The 22,060-nt window shown below is 37.4% G+C and overlaps 1 protein-coding gene across 5 annotated transcripts in view; it reads left to right on the top strand.

Annotated features, from left to right (window-relative positions):
• The window catches only part of EPC1 (enhancer of polycomb homolog 1), a 59,646-nt gene that overhangs the window by 16,493 nt on the left and 21,093 nt on the right, over positions 1–22,060 (top strand). The window lies entirely within an intron of this gene.

Consider the following 22,060-nt stretch of genomic DNA (forward strand, 5'->3'; position numbering starts at 1 on the left):
TTCAGAAACAGGCGTGATGTAGGTAAAAATACGATGCTAACTACGTGGAATTACTGAAGTCAGGCCTGAAGTACTACACAAAGTAAGGAAATGAGAGTTAGGAGACCAGAAGTTTGCTACTTTCCTTTCAGTTTTACTGTCTCGGTGGAGAATGAAGCTTAAACCTTTTCGAACTTTAGAACCATTTAACCATTCACTCAGCAAACTCTTAAGATATGACGTTCAGTAGCTGTTGTTGCTGAAGGTGCCTGCTGAAGTGGCTTATTTTCAGTGTTTGCAGATTTTTAATAACATAAGCAGTTTTCCCCATTTGTGCATTAAGCACAGCAAATAGGACTGTAGAAATACAGTTATGTAAGTCCATTTTGAAATCTAGTGATCAGAACAAAAGAGTTTGATAGAACTGTTATGCTAGCTGTCAGGCTTCCCTTGTCCTTTGCGAGGTGACAGGCTGTAAAGTTCCTGTATTTATTTCTAGGGGCAACAAACTTAATTACTTCTCTAAAGATTAAAATACACGACTTTTTTAAATGTAGTTCCTTTCTGGCATTGTTGTATTCTAAGTTAACTGATTCTTTGAATTCTTATGAAATGTCTTCAGGCTGAATGATTCTGGAGAGTAGTACTCTTTAGATGTTCTGGTCTTTCAGTAACTACTCTCCGAGGCTTTTCTAGTGTAACTGCCTACCATTTAAAAGATGATACAGTATTTTTAAGTTCTGTGCAAGTTATAAGTTGCTAAAACATCCACTAAAATTCATATGAAGTGGTGAAAGGTGGGGTTGTTGGTGTGCTGGGGGTCTTTTTTGTTTGTTTTGGTTTTTTTACAGTTCTGTTTGTATTTTTGTGAAGTGAAGGTGCTCAAAGCTAGGTAGATACCAATTTAGTAGTGGTACTTAAGCAGGATGTATTTATGCTTGGGTGCTTGTGGAGTGCTTTTTGATGCAGTAGATGCATTCTGAATTGATACAGTAGATTCTGAGTATGAGTGACAGCAACTTTCATTTGTACCTGAATTTTAAACTTGATATGTTTACTATGATGCTTGTTTGCCGAGTCTATTTCCAGTTAAAGTGAGCAAATGTGCATGCTTTGATTTATTTGTGTAGAATTGTCAGGTTGCTGTCTTTCACTGTTTGCCTGGCTAGAAAGTTTTCAGGCTAGAAAGTTACATAGGGTAACTATATGGCCTCCATAAAGCTGGAGATGTATGTCCTAGCTAAGGAGATGCAGTCATGGGTAAGGGAAAAATTGGAAATGTTAGTTATAAAACTTGTTTCTGTGGCTATTGTGATGCTTTTGTTTGTGTAATCTAGCTTTTAGAGTTAAACTACAAAGCTTTATGTGTAAGTAGACACTTTCCACAGTCAGAAGTTTGCCATCAGTAAACACAGGTGTCTTCCTGGATCCATTTAGATCTTCTTATATAAAATAGTTTATGTTAAAGTCTTCCCCCTTCTTTCTTAAAACTTGATAAATTTCCTTCCTTTGCTCTTGTTGCCCCAGAAAGCTTTTTCTTGAGTTTTATATTGATGTTGACAACAGAGAGACATGGTAGTTGACTAAAGATGTGGCAGACCTCACACGTTTATGTAGCAGTTGAAGAATTGAGTTAGAATTTTTTCCTAATACTTAGGAAAGCAGTAGATATTTTTGTGTTGTGCATTTCTTTATAAACAGATGGCAAAGAGTCCTTAAGAATATGAGGGGAGGAAGCAGTTTAAAACTAGTGTGAACAGTCATTTATAACTATTTCATAGATAGGATTTTAGCATTGCCTTCAGTTTTGCATAAATGTAATTTTAAATGAACACATACTTGGATTTAAGAACTTCTCTTGACTAAATAACTTTCCCTAGGGAAAAATGCAATCAAAGAGATTTAATATTCAAGCATCAAGTCACAAGATATTTAAATGACTAATTAGTGTTTTGATGCACAAAAAGGAATCTATTTTGCTTACCTTTCATCTTATCTTTCTCCCATACTGTTCCTACAAAGAATATATATGGAAGATAGTAAATCTTCATTATTATAATTGAAAACTTGAGTGGAGCAATGATTTTCTGCCAGTGTTACAAAGTAAAAACAGCCTAAGTTGACCCGACTACTCTTAAAAAGGAAGTGGCAACTAAGGGTCTTAAAGTGATGTTAATTCTGTTAACAAGTGTACCTCTGTGTTTAGTAAGCCATAACTTCAATTAGTGGTTTTGTTTGGAGTTAAAAGTGAAAAGCTCTTTGGCATGCAGTGGTAGTTGAAGTTACCAACTGATACTGTGTTCTGTCAGTTGGTTGAGCTCTCAAGTTTCTAGGGTAAACACCTGGTGATTGTTGCCAAGTCTGTTGCTAAATCTAAGAAACTAAAAACTATCAGGAAACATGCATCTCTAAAGAATAACCTTCAAAATGCATTGGCACTTTTTATGTAACATTAAACACCTCCTGTATTATCTAAAATTGGAACAAACCACAACCTTAGTGCTGTAATTTTGAGAACCAAACAAGAGGCCTCTGTTAGTAATAGTGATGCACATTTGTCTGTCCAAGTCCATTTTAATTCACAGCTACATAAATAAAATTGCACATGAGTTGGATTTGTCCATTCTTTGTGAAAGATAAGTAACTCATTATTTGAGATAAAATGCTTTACTAAAAAAAAATACTGAATCTTTTTGAACATGTTGAGAAAGAAAGTGTGTGTAGCTTGACAGATGTCCTAGGTTTGATGGCCTCTAACCAGACCCAAGGCTGGTCTTGGTCTGGTTACAACTACACTTGTTTTCCCTGCTTTACTCTTAAAGGAGATAGGACACATGCTGCATCCCCAGCCTCTAGACTATCTTAGATTAAAAAATAGAAATGTAGGGTGGTGGGGTTTTTTTTTTTGAGACTTTGTGGATAATTAAAAAAAAAATACATTTGCATAAGATTATTGTGAATATATATTTTTTAAAAAAATCTTTATTAAGTAGCTCTGCATTTGAAGCATCTCATATCAGTAGTTTTAAGGTGTATTTAAAATACTGGAAAGTGTGAATGTTAACTGAAGCTGCCTCAGCAAGGATTGGTGTGTAAGCAGAGATTTTTTTAATCAAGTGCCTTGGTATACATCAGAGAATTATGTTATTTAATCAGGAAAATATGGCTATGTTAGTGACATTTCCTGAGTTGATAGCAGTCCTGTAGGTATGGAAATTGTCATGGGTTTGACATTTTTAATTTTTTTGAGTTTGTTACCCTAATGTGAATAGTGATACCACTGGTCATACTAAAATTTTGGGTTCTGTATTTATATTTGGTCTTGTGTGTGCTCAAGTTTATATGGGATAGAGGTACATTTTCCATCAAGTAAGTTGTCTAAATCCTGGTGTCTCTGTCCATGATTTTGAGGCAGGGGAGAGGGTACCAAGTGCTGAGAAGTCCTGCTATTTTACTGTATTACTCTTCATTGCTTCTAACTAACATCATCTTGTGGTTAATCTTTGCCCTCATTGTAACATGGGAGTAGCAGCTTTCTTGTGGTCCATTTCCATCAGACTGATGCACTACATGGACTTCTGTTCATAAGGTTCAGAATTCAGAATTGAAGCTTGCTTTCTAATATAGTTAGTGTTGCTAGTAGCAGATAGAAGAATTCAACACCCAGTCTGAAATTCTAAGCTGTACAGATGTTCATCCAGTTAACACATTTGGAAAAGAAATCAGTAATGATGTAACTAAAAGGTTGCACAGAAGGCAGAATTAAGTTCGTACAATTGTCAACTGTAAATACTGTCATACTCTGTTACTTGGTGCTTGATCAAACTGTTGAAATAGTTTAAGGTGTGTCTTTTTTATCTCTTTAAATCTATACTTGTAGTTAGCTTCCCTGCCTTGACATTAGGTTGTTTAAAAAAGCCTTATTTGGTTCATTATTCATATTTCATTATTAGATGTAATTTTTTTCCCTGCTAATATCAGCAAGACCTGTCAGTATTTACTAAAACTATTGAAGACCTGATGAAGATAACCTAATACTCATTCAGAGGCCTTGGGACACTTTAAATGTATTCTCTAATAGGATGTGTCTCAATTTAGCAGTGCACTATTTGGTTAATTTCTCATTTATCCATTTTGGGTAGGTTCATCCTCTCCATAAAACTGCCTTGAGCACAGCTACCATAGATCTACTTTGAGCAATAGCTGCACAGAAAATATGCCTTTCTCTTCCCAAATCTACACTAGAAACATTGGGAAGCTACCATATCCAGATTCTCTTCCTGCTGAAACAGCTATTTTTACCTGATCAAGGAAAAAAGCTGGTAAGGAATATACAAAAGAGGATACATATGTCACTGTCTAAGATGTGGTAAATTTGAAAATTTGTGAAAATGTATAGGTGAGGTGTAGCAATAAATGTGTGAATGGTCTTCAGTTACATATGTAAATTTTACTAAAGATTCTGTAGTCTTTTTTGCACTTTAAATTCTTTCCTGCCTAAGAAACTGTATTTTTTTTTATAAAATAGAAGCATGTATTTTCTGCTAATTAATCAACTGTGTACATGGTGTCTAAATACTGTTTAGTAACCAATGCTTGGTTAAGGATATTTAGTGATAAAGGATATTTAGTGATATTAAGTGGTTTTGGATCTTGTAGGGGCAATTAGAATTAGACTGTAACTGAATTACAAGTGTCAGGTCTGGACTTTTATTTTTTCTTTTGCGTAGGGTCAGAGAAGTCCCTTCAAAGTTCTCAGCTTTCTAACAAGAGAATTGGTGTTTGTCATGTCCTTATCTGTTGCACTCCCCCCATCCCCAGCTGTAGGAGTCAAGTGCAGCTGAACTGAACTCCTTTAGCAGTCTCTTAGTCCAGGAGAGCTGAAACATTAAAGGGTCTTGAAGTACATGGGGACAGTAAAGACAGGTTTTTTTGCATACTCTTTGGTTTGGGAGTCCTGCAGTTTCCAGTGGAGAGTGTTGCTTCCTATTTATGTTGTGTTCCCCTTTGTCCAGCTTTTCTGCTCACTCATTGTAGGAGGTGTTAATTTTATATACCAATTAAATAAATCTTTTGTGCTTAACTTTAAACACATCTAACTTGTAGATTAGATGCCTAAGAGCATATGTGTTTGATAATCTGATAGAAGGAGAACAGAGAGACAAGTTTGTTGCAGTTTTGTTTAAGGCTTCAGTCAATGAACACCTCAGTTCAGAGCTGAAAGAGATTTTTCTGTGAGCTCAAATGACAGCCTTGATTTTGCCCCTTAGTTTGGTATTGAGCTTGGTAACTTTCTGCAGCTCTACTAGTGTGAAAAAGAGCGAAGATCCTTAGCCAGAGAAACTTGACAGGAAAAGAAAGTGACATTGCAGCACAAAAGGACAGATTCCAAGTTTAAGAGAACTACTGTGCAGTGTTAAAATACTCAGATGAAAAGTGTTTTGGCCCTTCTGGCCCCATGCTCAGGTCCCAACTATTTAGTAATAGTCACAGTTTACTGGTTCTTTCACCATCAGGTACATCCAAGCTTTCTTTTCTGTTGGATTTAATGCTGGGAGGTGTTCTGTGCACCTGAGCAGTCATACAAGTTAGGAAGCCTGGCTGATGATAAGTAGTTTCTATAGTGAGCAGTTTATGCACTGTGTCTGATTACCTAAAGACCAGGTCAATTCTGTGGTGTGAAACTCGCCTGTACTGACACTGTTTTTGTTCTGAAGTCAGAGGGATAGCGGTGGCATAGACTTTTGTCACAGAGCAGGGGAGCTTGCTTGAAGCTGAAATGAGATTGCCCATCCTAATTTGAAATCAGAAGAAGCAAAACTTACACGCTGATCTAGGAACAATAAGTACAGATAATATTCATGGGATTTGACGCATTCCTAGAAACTAGCAGTTTTCTGTAAAAGTTTAAAAAATGAGATGGCCTCTTATGGTGAAGTCAGGCAGTAACTTGAAGTCATGAACAGGGAACTGCCATGAAAATGGATTGACTATGTGATGTTAGTTTTGTGTATAGTGTCAGTTAAACATGTGGTGAAGGTGTATGTGTTATCCTCTAAAGTAATGTGGAAAATACTTCAGGTTTCAGAACATAATGAAAAGTATTGCTGGTTTGTAAGTGCCTTATGCAGGTCAGAGGCTTCTGTGGTAGGTCCAAATTCTGTTTTGAAATGATGGAAGAAATGAAGTAGCAAGTTCACTTTGGAAGAATTTCAAGTCAGGACATTTGTGTTCTATGTGGACAATGTTCTTTTTCTAATTTGCTATCATCTATACAAGTTAGAGATGTATATAAAAGTCATTTAATTCATCCTAAAAGAAAGCTGTTCTGTTTCCTAGCTAAGTTTTCCACTTAGCTTTTTGCTAAGTATATACCATTCCCAAGGAATTAGTTTGTATGCATAATCAAATTATATATAACCTTTTCTTGGTTTCCTAGTAATTGCACAAAGAGATGACATGTAACAACTTGGCTTTATGCATAGGAAACTATAGCAAGACAAATTATTCATGTTAGCACTTAAGATTAAAAAAGGTTAGACTCCCTCAGTACTCTCTTATTTGAAGTGAGGTTAACCATTGGAAGAGATTTAAAAATATCTCAAATTATTTAAATTTACTAGGAGGAAAAAAACAAACCCACAAAAAATAACTTTATTAGCAGTAGTCTTAATAAAACAATGAGGAATACAACTGGCAGGGGTTTGGAGGTAAAGAAGAGCTCATGTCAGGGAAAGAAATAATCACTTTAAGGCTTGTGTGGGGAGACCATGTTCTGGGAATTTCCAGAGTCTGTGTTGAGGAGCCCTGTAAGGTTGCCTTCCTGACTGTTTTTCAGATATGATCCATCATATAGTGGATTTTGGCAAAGGATTGAGTATTAATTGTGTTAATAACATTAGGAATGGAAAGGGATGATTAATGTTTGAGAATCTAGGTGACATGGCTTTATTTTTCTTTTAATAGGTATCATCCTGTGTTTTGTTCCAGTTAAACTGTTTACAGGAACCTGCCTAATGCTAATTTGTTTCATGTAGAAAGAAAATGCAATGTGGCAAGGCCTTAAATCTGTAAATGTTTTGAGTAGACCACTCTGCTTGTCAGTGTCTCAATTACTGTGCCTTAATTGTATGATCATACTTCTCAGCAATGTATGTGCAGTTATTCAGTAGCAATTTGTAAAGAGTAATCAGTGTGAGTTTTGAATACTTGTAAGTGAATACATTACTTTTTCAAGTTTTCTTTTTAAAGGAATGTGTGTCTGTGGGAGTCTTACTCTGCTAGAATAGAATACTGTAATTTGCTGGCCTTAGGTCTATATAATCTGCTGGTTCTTTTTTCACTTAATTTCCAATTTCTGCTTACGAGAGAAAGCTAGCTTTAATATCAAGAAATATATCAAATTACTAATGCAGTGAAATAAAAACGCTGGCTGCTGCTTTTGTACCTGTATGTATCCTCTTTCTGTTTAATGAGCCTTTACCCACTGCTCTCCCTTCCACCTGGTGTGTGTATTCAGTTGTATGTGCATTCCAGGATTAACTGTTCTGTGAGGAAAGTGAACTGCATGAAATGAGGATTAAATAAAAGTTTGAAGACTTTGTTTTGTCAGTCTCTTCAAGCACAGGTAGTTTCAGTAAGAGAAGAAACTATCCACTGAAGGTTGAAGTACCATTCTTAAAGAATTGTTTCCTTCATATTTAATCTGGAGTTAAGAAGTATTTTTTTAAATTGGAAGCTTTAAAGAGGGTGGTGTTGGAAGGGAGTGTGTTCCAACATCTATTTACATTCATACCTCGACAACATTTTAATGGCTTCAAGGTTGTTCCTTCCTAGTTGTGAATAGAAATTAATTAAGAGATCTTGTAGCTTGACTGGAAGACTTCCTAAGCTTATATATGAGGAGATAGATTTGTGTCAAAGGTTTTGTGCACCTTTCTCAAACTTATTTAAACACTGGTGATAAAAATTGTATTCCTGGTTTCCCCTATCCATTTATGGTTTTGCTTAAGAAATGCAGCTTTTCACTGTGTATTAAATCTATGTCCCCCTGCCCCAAATCATGCATTAGTATTTCAGCAGAAAGTGTCCTGTGTGCCTTCTTGATACTTGATTTTTCTCACTACTTGAAGTACAAGAAAAAGGATTCTGAAAAGGGTGTCAGAAAATAGGAACTGACTTCAGATTTTACAGTATTGTGGCTTTATTAGAAGTTTATACAGCTAAGGGCCAGCTTGAGTTTGAGCCCTGCAGAAGTTTTGTATAGGTATTGGAATCCTTTAAGTGGTATATTTGTACAAAACTGTTGGATACTTCAGGTGCTTATGGATAAGTTTATGTACTCTTCTGTTTCTCAATGATTTTTTTTTTTTTTTTTTAACTATAATGTGTTCTTTGTCAAACATTATGACCTTTTGCTGATTATGTTCTGCTTTCTTAGAAGAAAGTTGTGATTAGTATTAGTGCACTAGCTCTGCTTTCTGATGAGGATGCTATGGTCTTAAAATAAGCCAAATACTGTATTAGAGTGCTCAAATGTTAGGAATTAAGGTAGCGTAAATACATCCAGTCTTGTGCAACTAGTGTATTTCATTGAGTTAAAACTTCAACAAACAAGTCAAACTGACTTTCAGTTTGTATGAAGGGAAAGAACAAAACCAAATTAAGCCAGCTCCTCTTTTTTTATCAGTAATGTAAGGTTTGTTCAGTGTGAAAAAAGTGTGTGAAGTAAGTGAGATGTGCATGCTAATGAAGTGCCTCTCTTATAAGACCTTCACCAGAGCTATAGGTTTAAGAGTGACTAGTATAATTTTCTATTGCATATTCACTTTCATGGTCTTCCTCTGAAGGAGAAGTATTTCCTTTGAGGTGACCTGTTTTGAGAGAATGCTTAGAAATTTCCTGAATAGTAGATAAACATTGGTACCTCTTGAGCAGGAACAGAAAGCAGTGGGGTTTTTTTTAAAATCTCCAGGGCTTTATGGGAGAAAGCTGTTGTTAATACATTAACCCTTATTTCTGCCCTGGTTTTCCAGATTATCTGTACTTTTACTGTAGAAAGACCTTGAACTTGTAGATGATGGTAGTTAAATGCTGTCTGCAGGAGCTTTAGCTGGCTTTTAGGTAGTTGGGGTACAGGCTATAGAGTGTCTTAAAAATAAAGAGAAAATTTTAGTATAAATAAAATCTGGAGAAGCTGGCGAGGGAAGAGCAACTTTCAAATGCTCCTAGTAAGTTTATGTAATGAGGACAGAATGTCCTCTAGCTATAATTTTGAGTTAACTTCAAGGGTATGTTGTGTGACTAGTCCAGTCAGAAGGTAACAGTTTGATCATTGTATGGCAGGGGAGTGTGAAGCTCCAAAGTGATCTGGAACCAATAGGAAAATGTTAATGGATATTCTAATTGATAAATTGGGAGCCTATCAAAATATCAGTCCTGTAAAGCCAATGCCTTGTTCATTATTGATTCATATCAACAGGTAAGGAAGGTCTTTGTGCATCATTTAGTAACCTGATTGTTATAAAATGTTGTGTCCAGTGGCTGACTTATCTCATGTCTTCAATTTTTCAAATTACAGCATTATCTGACATCTTGTTTTGACTCGTGTTAAATTAAGTTTTAACTTCTCTGGTATAGTTCTCTGGGGGAGAAAAGTGTTTTTCAGTGTTAGTCTTCCAATTAATATTATTATTGTCCTCTTGCTTGGCCTGGGCTCAAGGGAACTGTGGATAAGAAGCATTTTTTGGTTAACAGAGAAAGGGAAGATTTAGCAATAAATTTGCTGGAGTGAGTCTCTTCTCTCAGACCATTCCGCTGTGGTCAGGGGTGTATGTGCAGTTCATTTCTGTGTTTATACTGGATGTTTGTCTTGTCTTTGTGGTTTATTCCCATCGTTACAGGGGGAGTGGGCATGCACATATGTGTCATGCTGTGGTGTAATTTATCTTTATATAGTCATAGAGCTAAATGCTAGCTGGGATGTGTTCCCTCTGGTTTGTAGCAAATTTGTTAAATACTAATTACACGTTCACATTACCTGAGGATGTTAGCCAGTGTTAATTACAGGGGATTTGAAGAAAGTCAGACCACCACTTTAGCAGATGGCACTGTCTGCAGAGGTGGAATTGGAATTTGAGGCCCTAAAGCAGCTTTTGGCAGCAATGCAATTTCCAGGGATGGAGAGAATGTTTATCCTTATTTTCTCTCACCTTGCATTATAATGTTGATTTTGGTTTCTGTTAATCAGTTACTATCTGGTCCTTTGTTTTCAGCAGGGAGAAGGGGTGGGATGATGCAGGAGTCCTGTAGAATGATTATTTAATGTGGTAACTGGTATGAAACTGATACTGAAAGGTTCAGGAAGCTCTGAATTTTCTTGTCTAAGAAGGTATGCAGTGTCGAGTTGATGTTTCCCAACACGTGATGTGCTAAATAATCTTTTATAAATCTACTCATTTATGGCAATACAGAAAAAAATAATCCTTGCACAGAAGGGACATGACTAATTCATACAAAGTATGAAATCTCATGTGCTTGTAGCTTACATAGCAGTAGGTGGTGAGAGAGAAGTAGGATGTACAGTGTAACAGGGCATTTTTTGAAGTCCATAGGTTTCTCTGCGTGATACATGGCCTGTGTTCTTGGACTCAGAAGGGCACAGAGGAGTCTCTGAAACATCTAATATACTCCACTCTTAATATATATACTACATAGGCACAAAGAACATTGATATTCATATCACTGTAACTTTATTCCCATGTTGCCAGGAATTGCCCATTAAGAATCAGTTACATTCCAGTTGCACATGTGGTAGAGAGGCAGGTGGTTCTGTGTTGTGACTGTGGTGATGACTTTCAAGTTCTGCCTATGAGAGGTGAAGGAAATAACATGTATCTGTTTCATGAAAGATCATGTGTACTACTTTGTATTGTGGGTAGAGGCTTTTACTAATGCAGTAAAGAGCAAAGAGCTAAGGAATGGAAAGGTCAGAGGAGGATTGTGTTGGGGTTTTTTTGTTTGGGATTTTGTTTTTTTGTTGTGTTTTTTGTTTGTGTTGTTTTTTAATATATGTCTATAGCAATGGCAGTGCTAAACTGTCTTGAATGCTGAGTAAGTGAAAGGTATTAAACTTCCACTTCACTGGGGGCTGATGGAACAGAAAAAAGATTTTGCTGGGCCAAAGTTGACGGTGTGGCCTGAGCTAATCCAAGCTGTCTCCTTGTAAATCACGTTCAGTAGTCCTATTTTGTCCCAGTCATAGTCTTAATTCTCACTGTGTGTCAAGAGTATAACAGTGACAGTTACAATGCATCAAGCTTCCAAGCATTAAAGAAACACTTGTCCATATAGTAAACCTTTTCCATTCACTCTTGTTCCTCCTTCTTTGTTCCCCTACTCCATGTGGCTTTTACTTACCTTAGTTGTTCATTGTTTATATCAGCCTTAAAACCAAGTCTGATCATAATTGCATGTAAAAGGTCATGAATTTGAAATTAGTCTTGCCCTGTGTTTTTAAAGGCAATCTAAATAAACATGGAGATTACAAGACAGGAAGAATAGCTGACCTATAAAGAATTATGATTTGGTGCCTGACTCATAGTGCACGTACCACTTTGTCATTCAAAACACATTTTTACAGATCAGCAAACTTTTACATTGGTGTTTAGTCTGAGCCTTTCAGCCCAATGCAGGTGTCTGCTCCAGGTAGCATCTTCATGCATTCAAATGTAGCATTGTTCTTTCTGAGCCAAGAAAAGTGCCTAAATCTGTAGATCTGTGAACTGAAGACTGATATCTGCAGCAGGAAGTACATAGATAAGCTCATCACAGTGGTGTAATATTTGGAAAATCTATTTTAAGTTATTCAGTATTGCAGCTGTCACTGTCACTTTCAGAAGTGCTTTTCTACCTTCACAGCATCAGACCTGAACTTCTGATCTGTTGTGTGTTGTGAATACAGAAGCTAAGACAGTTTAGTTGAAGTGTTGGTAGGTTTTACTTGTGTTTTCATGAGCACATTTTGGTAGATGTTAATTCTGTACTGATTGCTAAGTAGGTTTCATTTTTACTAGATGCATTATGCAGTGTAAATCATGAGTAGTCTCCTAGCATTTGTACTTTTTTTGAGTTTGTTTTTTCAAATGTCTGAGCAGCTTTCTTTAGTGTTCTGTCTTGATACATTAAAAAGCCTCCTAGTAAAAGCTAAAAAACAGTAATGTATTTTTTTATTCTTAACAAAAGGTGTAGTTTGGAGGAATAAGATATGGGAACTTCAATACCTTTTGACAATGTGACACATCTGTTCAGCATTATATGTTCTATTGTGCATTATACAAAGGAATAAAGACACCATCAAGTCTGCAAAAGTGCCCTTGTTTAAAAAACTAGTATTTAGTTATTACTATGATTTACCATGTGCTTTTTATACACTTTATTTCTTTGCTGTAGCAGTGAAGTGGATAATGCTAAAAGGGTTTTTTCTTGATTTTTGAAATCAGTAGTAAGCTTGGTAGTTTAAGGTTGTTCTCTGAAAGCTTCTTCAGTTTGAACTTTTTTAACCGAGCTGTTGTGTATTAATGTTTATGTGGCATACACATGTGACTTCTTAAAAGATGCTTTGATTGCCTAGGTTATTCCAGAAAACTTCTTTTTAGCTGTCTGATGTGAGCTGTTGACTTGGAAATGAGCAAATTTACATAAATGTTGATATTTGGGTTTCTTGATAGAGGTTTTGATGTATTTGTGTCCCCTGTAACTTGGATAGTATATAATGTCTAATAGAAATACCAACCAAGTTCTGTTACTATTTAAATCTTAATAACTGCTTGAAATAATAAAGCTCTACTTTATGGAAGAGGTAGTTAAACATCAAGAAGGCAATATTATGGGAAGGTACAGTTGTATTAGATTTGTGTTACAGACCCCATGTAAACTTCATGGATCACTCACCAGTTTGTATTTTTTATTACTTTGTTTAATTTTCCTTTTCCCTCAACCAAAATAAAGTTGCATATTCACTGGGTATCTCTCGAGCCTCTTGATTAACATTAGATTTGCATAGTGCACACTGGGCTGAAAAGTTAATAGAAGAAAAAAATTATCTGTCTGCTAAACAATGTAAAGACTGAATTAAATGTGGCTTGCACTCTCAGGTTCAGGTATCCTGTTGTCCAGGGACCAAACAGCTGTGGAAGTGTGGCTGTGTTTTTTGTTCTTCCTGCCCTCTAGGAATTTGCACGAGCTCCTTTTTGAGACGGTCTTAGGTGAAATGGAACTCCTGTAAAATCCACACTTGTCTTGCAGTTAGTTTCCAAAACTGTTTCTGTATTCTTTGAAGAGTTTGGTTACTAGGAAGTGCCAAGCACTTAGGTTAGCCTAGTCAGCCAGGTGGGACTGGCTGGACATACAAAGTCCTTGGGTAGTTGCACAGTTTGGTGTTGGGAGATCTGACCTTCAAGCTCCAGGTAATGTTAAATTTTAGTCTTATTGTAGAATCTGAGAGGAGAAATAGTAGCTCCTAAATAGTAGCTGGCTTCAAGATCAGTTTTTAACAATAGAAACCAAATCCTGTTTTTAATTAGACTTGGGTGGGGTGTGTCCAGAATTTTTGAGCATGTGTAGATATTGCAAGCCATTGATCTCCAGAGGTTATTCAATCTGGCATGGAAGGGAGTGTTTTTAACCCTCCAGTAGACTAATACTGAAGAGATTGTGGCACTTTTCAGAGTGTATGTTAGTTTTATTCTCTTCCCTAGTGTTTTTCTCTGCCTTGCCCATCTTGATTCTGTACTGGTGCTAGGCTGATTAATGAGTCCAGATTAAGATGCACCTTAACTGCAAACAAAAAGAGGTTGATTTCATGAGGATTGTTTGAAAACCTCATCTAAGGAACAATTTCTGTGAAGGAGCAGTAGATTTATTTTTTCTATAGTTAACACAGAAATCTTTGAGAGAAATGTAGTATGAAATACTGCAAAAATTCAGTTGACTTTTTTTAAAACCCTGTTACCTATCTACATGTAAATTTATGGCTTACCTTGAACTACACCAAGTGTTATGTATGCTATTCTACTATGATATATCAATGAATAGTTTGTGCCACATCTGTTTTGGAACACAATTATGTGTGCATCTTATTATTTTCAGAAGAGTAGTGATACAGGATGGAATCTTGTTTGTGTCAAAGTTGGACAACCAGGTTACTTTTTAGTTGAGTGCCTTTTTTATCCTGTGCTTAGTACTCTTAACAGTAGCATCAAGTTCTTGTAAATAATGAAAGGTGTACACTTGGCTTCAGCATTTTTACATCCAAAATTATTTTAGTTGTTATGCAGCATTGCTGATGCACAGTAATGTTTAAGCAAGGAGGAAGATAATGCTACATCTATATTTGGAACTTGGTAACAAATTTATTATTAGGCAACTGCTGTAATTATATTGTAGTTCCACTTCCATTTTCCCATTTGAGGGGAAAATAACTTTTCTCCCAGAATGCTCTCTCATATGGCTTTATAGCTGACACCTCTGCTAAGGAAAGGCTGACTTCTAAGGGCTGTTCTCATTCTCTTGTTAAACTGTATCCTGGAAGCTATATTCTTGTAAACTGTGTCAAATCTTAGTTCATTTTGTGTTACAGTCTGATTTCATGATGGAGGTCATGCCATAGACTACTTAAATAATCTATAAAAAGCATCTTGATGTGTTGTTTAGAAGCCTTTATGGAGGGAACGGTGTTATTTAGTTCTGAAACTATACTCTGTGTAATATAGATCACTGAAATAGTATTGATGCATTGCAGTCTCATCACAATACAGCTGGAATAGCAGACTGTGGTGAGGAAGGGAGACTGCAACAGCTTTGCTGTAAAGTCTGGAATCTTGTGAAATGTGGCTGTGTAGCAAGTTATAGGAGATGGGCTGAGCTGCTTTAATTGTGTGTGTTGGTATTGAAAAGAGGCAGTTCCAGTGTTTCCTGCATCTTTCCGTGGTCTTTACATTTCCTGTCTGTTAACTGATGTAGGCACACCAGGAGACTTGCCTAAGCATAATTGTTCTCCATGGGTAACAGTGTAGGCTGAGGAGTTCGATGAGAACCAAGTGTTACTAGGGCAGGGAGATGCCACAGCTTTTTCTGATTGTATTGATCTGTTAGTAATCAATGAAACAAAATCTTTCAAACCTTCACTGAGTCCTGTGGTTCTGAATGCTTGTAGTGCAGAAGTTGACTGGGCAAGCAGCTGAGTCACTTCAGTCTTTAGGTAGTCTGAACGGGACCTGGGGAAGATGGAGGTGTTAAATTCTGTTTGTGAACTACACTGTATAGTTAATGTACATGTTAAATAGTTTTACTGATTCCCAGGATTCCTAGGTTGTGTATGTTACCCTCTCCAGCATGTCTTGAGCTAATCTCATTCATTTCTTCATATCTCTGCCTGTTTTCCACAGTAACTTAAAATAGAAAACCAATTTCAGTCTTCTGGTAACAGGATAGCAAATCGCTCTCAATTTCTTCTAGGATTGTGATGATCTCATACTAATGTTGTTAGATTACTGGGTTAAATGCTTTGTGTGCCCTCCACTTACCTGCTACCATTAACTGAACAGGCACAGTGCGGGATGATTCCCTGAAGCTGTAAATTATGTCCTGCTTCAGTCCACTAATATGGAAACAAGTTTTTTTTCAAGGAAAGGGCATACTCTTTGCATACTCTTAAATGTCCAAGTTGAACATGAGGAAAGCAGTTGAGTAGGTGTGGCTGACCTAATTTTCAACCAGTGTTCCAAATAAAAAGACTAATAATTAGCAAGGTTTCTTGATAGTCTGTTAATTACAAAAACATGTATTTCTAGAAGTAAATTTGATCACATTTTCACTGAGGAATTGCTGTTTAATTCTATGCAGCTATTTTAAGTTGGCATTCATAGCAGAGATCTAATTATTACCGTAATTACAGTGGAATCCTTCTTAATTGACTACTCATGAGACTGACATCAGTTGATTAAAAGAAGAGATCTCCATAGTTTTTCTCCATGTTTGGAATATGAAGAGACAGATTTAGACAATTTTCTGTACTGCACAGAACGATTCAGGGTATTGACAGATCTTGGCAGCCTCAGAAGGGAAGACCAAAGCCATGTGGTTTGGGTAAATCTTCAGGCATCTTAAACTGATGTGAGATGATGTTTATCCTGTGTGCACATACACCAATAGTCACAACAGCAAGCTGGCTTAAAGTTGCTTGTGGGCCAGACTGGGCTGGTGATCTGATCAGTCTGATCAGACTGTGCTGATCAGATGCTGATGATCTTGATCTTCCTCAGTACACATCACAGGGGCAGAGCAAGGAATGACATGCTGCTTTGTTGACCCACCACTTCTGTTTTGATCACATGTGCTTGTAGTGACCCAATTTAAACTATTGCTAACACATTATATGATTTTCATGCACTTGAGGTCAAGAGGGTAGGAGCTTCATTATTCTTACCAACGTAACTGTTACCTTGCCATTAGCAAAGGTCATATCTATAAGCTGGTATTCAGGAATTAGGCTTTGCTGTCTTGGAACCAAGGATCAGTATAACCTGGGGACTGATCTTGTGCCAGAATACCTCTTAAAGACTTCTGTGATTTGCAAGGCAGGATCAAATTGCCCTCAGCAGTATGACTTCCATTAGGTCTGGAGCTCTTCACCAGCAGTTGTTTGGAAACAGATGCTGTAACAAAATTGTTAGGATGTCTTCACTGTGTTTCAAATACTAGTATGTCACTGGATATGCCTGTGACGAAGTAAGAGGAAGTGTGGGGTGTGTTTCTGTAATAAGCTGTGAAGTCTGAGCATGTTTGCTTTCAGTCAAAATAGAAGCCACTAGGGTCACTTGCTGCCCTAAAGCTAAGAAAAAAACAAAGGAAATCTGTAGTATCTCTGAACAGTTTAAAACTTATCTAAGATGGTGGTCTGTGCCTGGCTGTGTGTTCTTTACCTTTGCTTGCAGGATCACTTGTGCTTGCCTGTCCCTATGTGAGTCCTTTCTATTACAGTGGCAAGTAACTACTCTCCCACCTTCCAAGAGTCTTACAGAAACCTTTCTGCAGCTGAACTGCCTCTAGGGAGGGGGAAGGAGTATTATAAGTGATGGGTGGCATTAAAAAAAAACAACAAAAACACTTTTTTTTTTTTAAATGTAATTCTCTGCAATCATTCTCCATGATCCTCCTGATCTTGGGTACAAGTTATCTGGTATGTAAGTTGCAGGATGAATTAAGATCTGCTGACAGGAGGAACAGGTGATAAAATGAACCAGTGTAGTTGTTTTATTCCATTCTGTTTCCATAGTGCACAGACTTACTGGATTGAATCTATGGACAAATTGCCTTTAGAGTGGATTCTGGAAGAGGCCACCTTTCCTGGTCACACAGATGACTGATAGCCTCATATGGCTGAGAGACCAGAGAGGTATCTCAGCTCACTAGGCTAAGGAAGGGGGAGGTTGGGGAGTGATTTGCATGCAGTAGGTCAGGGAAGTGCTCTACTGTATGTTTATGGGGTGAGGTTAGCTTGAATGGTGTTGATGTGCAGCTAAGTCTCCTAGCAACTTTTCTGTGTTATCCTTCAACACCCTTCCACCAGTAAAAGCTGCTAACATAAGATAATTCAGGTGTAGGAAGAATATTGTCCAGTGAATTTAGCAGCCAAAAAAATCTTTAACTAGTATCCTGGAATCAGGTTGTTCTTGCACCACTTTTTTTACCCCTAGATGACATACATAAAAACTTCTGATTGTTGTTTTTTGCAGATCCTAATGTTTTCTTATTTCATCTTAAATACAAAATTTTTTTGGAGTCTTCTAGTGTGTTCAGGGTTTTTTTAAAGAATTTTGGATTACAAGTTGCTAGAAAGTAAAATGTGTATGAAAAAGGCAGGTCTGTCTCTTTATACTTGTATGTCTGTGATTCTGACTTGTTTTTGTGCAGCTGTTGTGAACCTAATGCTTCTTGACAGCTATCTGCAGTTGAAAGTGCTATCCTTTTAAACTCTTGTCAGCTAAACATTATAATGTGAGCTGTGAGTAATTTTGGAGGCACTTCGGTCAGGCAAAATATGAATGGAAGAGGATTCTCCCCAGTTATGTTGATGTAAACAAGGAGGTCCACAGAGACTAGTAAATGGGCAGTGGTTTGCTGTGGCTCCAAGTAGTGACAGAATCAATTACAGTATCCTTTTAAATAGTTTTTGTGTTTCAGAGGCAAAGATGTGCACAGACATGAACTCACTCCTGTGTCCTTTTTCCAAGTACCAATATTTTTTTTAAATCCCTCTTTCTGGTTGCTGTGTGTGGCTTCCTCCATTACCCCATCTTTGGCTTCCCAAACACAGAGAGCACTCTCCTCCTTACGGTAGGCTTTAAGAATTTAAAGGCTTTCTGCTCAGCTTTATGCACTGGTCTTCAGAGGTGGTTGTTTTGGTCATTTCTGTAAGCAAATGTGCTTTAAGTGGTTTCTTTCTTTTGAGAGCCCTGGAATAATTTCCAGAAATTATTTGAAGAAACATGCAGTAAAATTACAAAGTAGGGGATTGTTTGTTTCATCCTTGAGAAGATGCACTCATTGGTGAGTAGCATTTTTCTGATTGACTACCTAAAATGACAACATGTGTTCTATTGGCTGTCCCCTTGGTTTGTTCAACCCTTAATGACAGTTATATCACTTAAGTCTTGGTGCCTTAGGTTGTGGTTATCTTAATCTGAATATAGTCTCCAAGGTGTGTTACAAAGTATTTGCACAAAGGCATCTTTGTGATCTGTCAGTGCCAGTTTTCTTTGAGAAACTAACCAACTTGGAGGCAACAGTCCTGTGTCCAGAAACTTACCAAGTATTACCAAATGTGAAAGAAAGCAAGTGCTGCTTGCTTTCAGTTGCTAGGCTTCTGCTTCTTTCTGCTTGCAGACAAGAGTGTCTGCTTGTAGTTAGGTTGAACCACAGTTACAGTATCCTATTTTTTGTTCGGATTATTGTAATTCCCCTTTTTTAGTGTAGTGTGCCAGAAATGCAAGAAGTACTGAACTTGTTTGGAAGAATTACACATCTTGCATCATCATTTGAGAGAGGTCTTTTTTTCCTCCAAAGGCAGAGTTGAACCGAAGTTCCAGTTCTTCAGGCTCTGCTTTGTTGTGTTCCTGCATTCCCTAGTGCCCTTGTTGGTGCCAGCTTGCTCTGGATTGTCTTTTCACTCTTTGATATTTTGGAACATGCATGGAAATGAAGAGTAGATACAAGGGACAAAAATATTATCTTAAAATTAATAGAAAGGAAGACTATAGAATAAAGAATAGAGATGCAGTTTCACTTGCAGAATTGCAGAAGTACCTCATGCTTTGCCTGTACTGTGAGTAGTCAGAAGGAAGGTTACTGTTTCGGTGGGCTTTTCTGATCATCTAATCAGAGGAAAAATTCTAAAGAAGGAAGGTGGTTGTTGAGGTTATGTTTGTTGTAATAACTAGCAGGGTAACCTGATAAGTGCTGGAATTTTAACTGTCCAGATACCAATCCCACTATATTCCTGTCCAGAAAAGTAAAGTGTAGTTTCATGTCACTGACTGAGTGTTGTGAAAAGCAACAAAGCTGTTCTTTCCCTCGTAACAGTGCTCCTGCAGCATCCCTATGACTCTGGTGTTGTCTGACCATGTGATGAGCCTGTGTAGGAAGCTAACCTATTGGAAAATCAGCTTGAGAGGTGCTGAGCAAGCAGATTTTTAGGTTTTTGGATGAACTCTGAATGGCTTTAAATACAACTTTGGATGAGCATTAGTACAGGGTGGAAGTAATGAAGCAAAGGGCAGAGGATTTCACCTTGTGGTAGCTAATCATCAGATGAGATTCCTTCTACTGTGACAAGCTGCAGCCTTTTAGGATTGACTAATCCACCTATAATTCATGTTAGGAAATTAAAGAAACAATCTTTTCAGCTATTTGAGAACTTCTGAAGGGAAATGAGGCTCCAGAGGAGAAAGGAAAAACGGCACTGCAATTATGATGTTGAAAACACAACATAAAAGCAACAGAAAAAATGCTCAAACAGAAAATCCCAAACCAAAACCCCGTAACAGCCTATTGAAAAAGTAGGAATTAAAGAGTCACAAACAAACTATCTTAACAGCAGTTCCTGGAGGAATACAGATAATGTAAATTATTTCTCCCCACTAATCACCTGGAAGATGCTAGTCTCTTTGTGAAGAACTACTATGAATTTTCAAGAACAAGCCCTGGTTATTTAAATCTGGCTTCTTTTTGTGTCAGGGCAAGACACCTAGTAGATAGTTGCATCTTGAATTTAAAAAAAAGAGGCTTTTTGATACTGCTTTGGTATGCAATGAACAGAATAGTATTATAGAAACTGTTGTATAGTTGAAATATATCTGATTGCACTGTATCTGGACATGGATGAACAGTTTAAGTTAAAAGATGTTAAATTTCTAAAGAGATCTGGCTTTAAGTGATCGTTGGTGTTTTTAGGAATGACTTGTACCACAGCACCAACATATTGTATCAAGAGAACATAAAGGGCAGCCAGGATGTTTGAGTAGGATTTGGAATTAAAAATCATTCTGACAAACTGAGGAAACAACTGCATTTTTAATCAGAAGGCTATAGTTTCAGATCAATGTCATGGATTAGCCTCAGCTAGCAACTACGGCCCACACAGCTGCTTGCTCACTCACCCCTGGTGGGTTGGAGGGGAGAATCAGCAGAGTAAAAGTGAGAAAAATCATGATCTGAGATAAAAGCAACTTTATAATTGAAGCAAAGCAAAAGCCGTGCATGCAAGCAAAGCATAATAAGGAATTAATTCTGTATGTCCCATCAGAAGTCAGGTGTTCAGCCATCCCCAGGAAAGCAGGATTCCATCATGTGTAACAGTTGGGAAGACAAACGCCATCACTCTGTCCCCTGCCTCCCTTCTTCTGCCTCAGCTTTATATGCTGAGCATGATGCCAGAGGGCATGGGACATCCCTTTGGTCAGTGGGGGTCAGCATTCCCAGCTTGAGCTCCCAAAGTCGACTTGCTGGTGAGTGGTGTGAGAAGCAGACAAGGCCTTGACTCTCTGTAAGCACTGCTCAGCAGTAACGAAAACATCCCTGTGTTATCAGCACTGTTCTCAGCACAGATCCCAAACATAGCCCCATATGGCTGCCATGGAGGAAATTGACTCTATCCCAGTCAAAGCCAGCATAGCGAGGTGTTGCATTTGGGTGGGTGTTATCAACTGTGTAGTCAGAGTGAAGAGTGACTCCAGAATAGAACCTGTAAGCTGTTGGTATTTAATGTCCTTTCATGTTAAAAATGAGGGCTTCCGGTGTTACCAGTCATACATATTTATATGGGTTGTCAGGAGAAGATGTGCTGAGCCACCATTTGAGTTGTTGTCCTGGTTTCTGTCCAAGTAAATGAGAACTGAGGTTGCTATCTCCACTTATTTTGATTTATTGTCAAGTGTCTCTTGTGAGTAATTGGAACAGATAGGAAGAGCAAATCAGTTTACCTGTTTCAGTGGAGGAACTTTTGTCCAGTTGCTTTCATAGTATGTGGGTCTGCTAACATGCTCTGCTCAAGTGCTAAGTATTATTGTAATTTGAATGAAAGTTGCAAAAGGTATGGTTTGTGTTTCTCTTTTTAAGAATGTTGTTAAGATCTCTTTTTAAATACTTCTTACTGAAGACTGTTAGAAAAGAAGTGTAGGCTGTTGGTACTAACATTGTGCCTATTTCTGTACCAGAGATGGATCAGGGAAGTTGAAGTCTTGCTTTAGTGTCTAACCCCCTTTTCTGTCCTGAAAAAAAGTCATTTTTTTGTTTGTTTAGAAACACAGGTTGGGATAAATGTACCAGGAATCCATCATAGGACTATATAAATAGTAAGCCCTTGCTGTTATTTAGAAGGCATTTGCTGCTACTATGTATTTGACAAAGTCCTACTGTACTGTATGGTAATGAAGCTTAATCATAGAATTGGCTGGGTTTGAGGGGACCTCAGAGATCATCGAGTCCAACCCTTTTACCACCATTGTGGTTGCTAGACTATGGC

Source organism: Calypte anna, chromosome 2 (assembly GCF_003957555.1).
Source record: "Calypte anna isolate BGI_N300 chromosome 2, bCalAnn1_v1.p, whole genome shotgun sequence".
Taxonomy (NCBI): domain Eukaryota; kingdom Metazoa; phylum Chordata; class Aves; order Apodiformes; family Trochilidae; genus Calypte; species Calypte anna.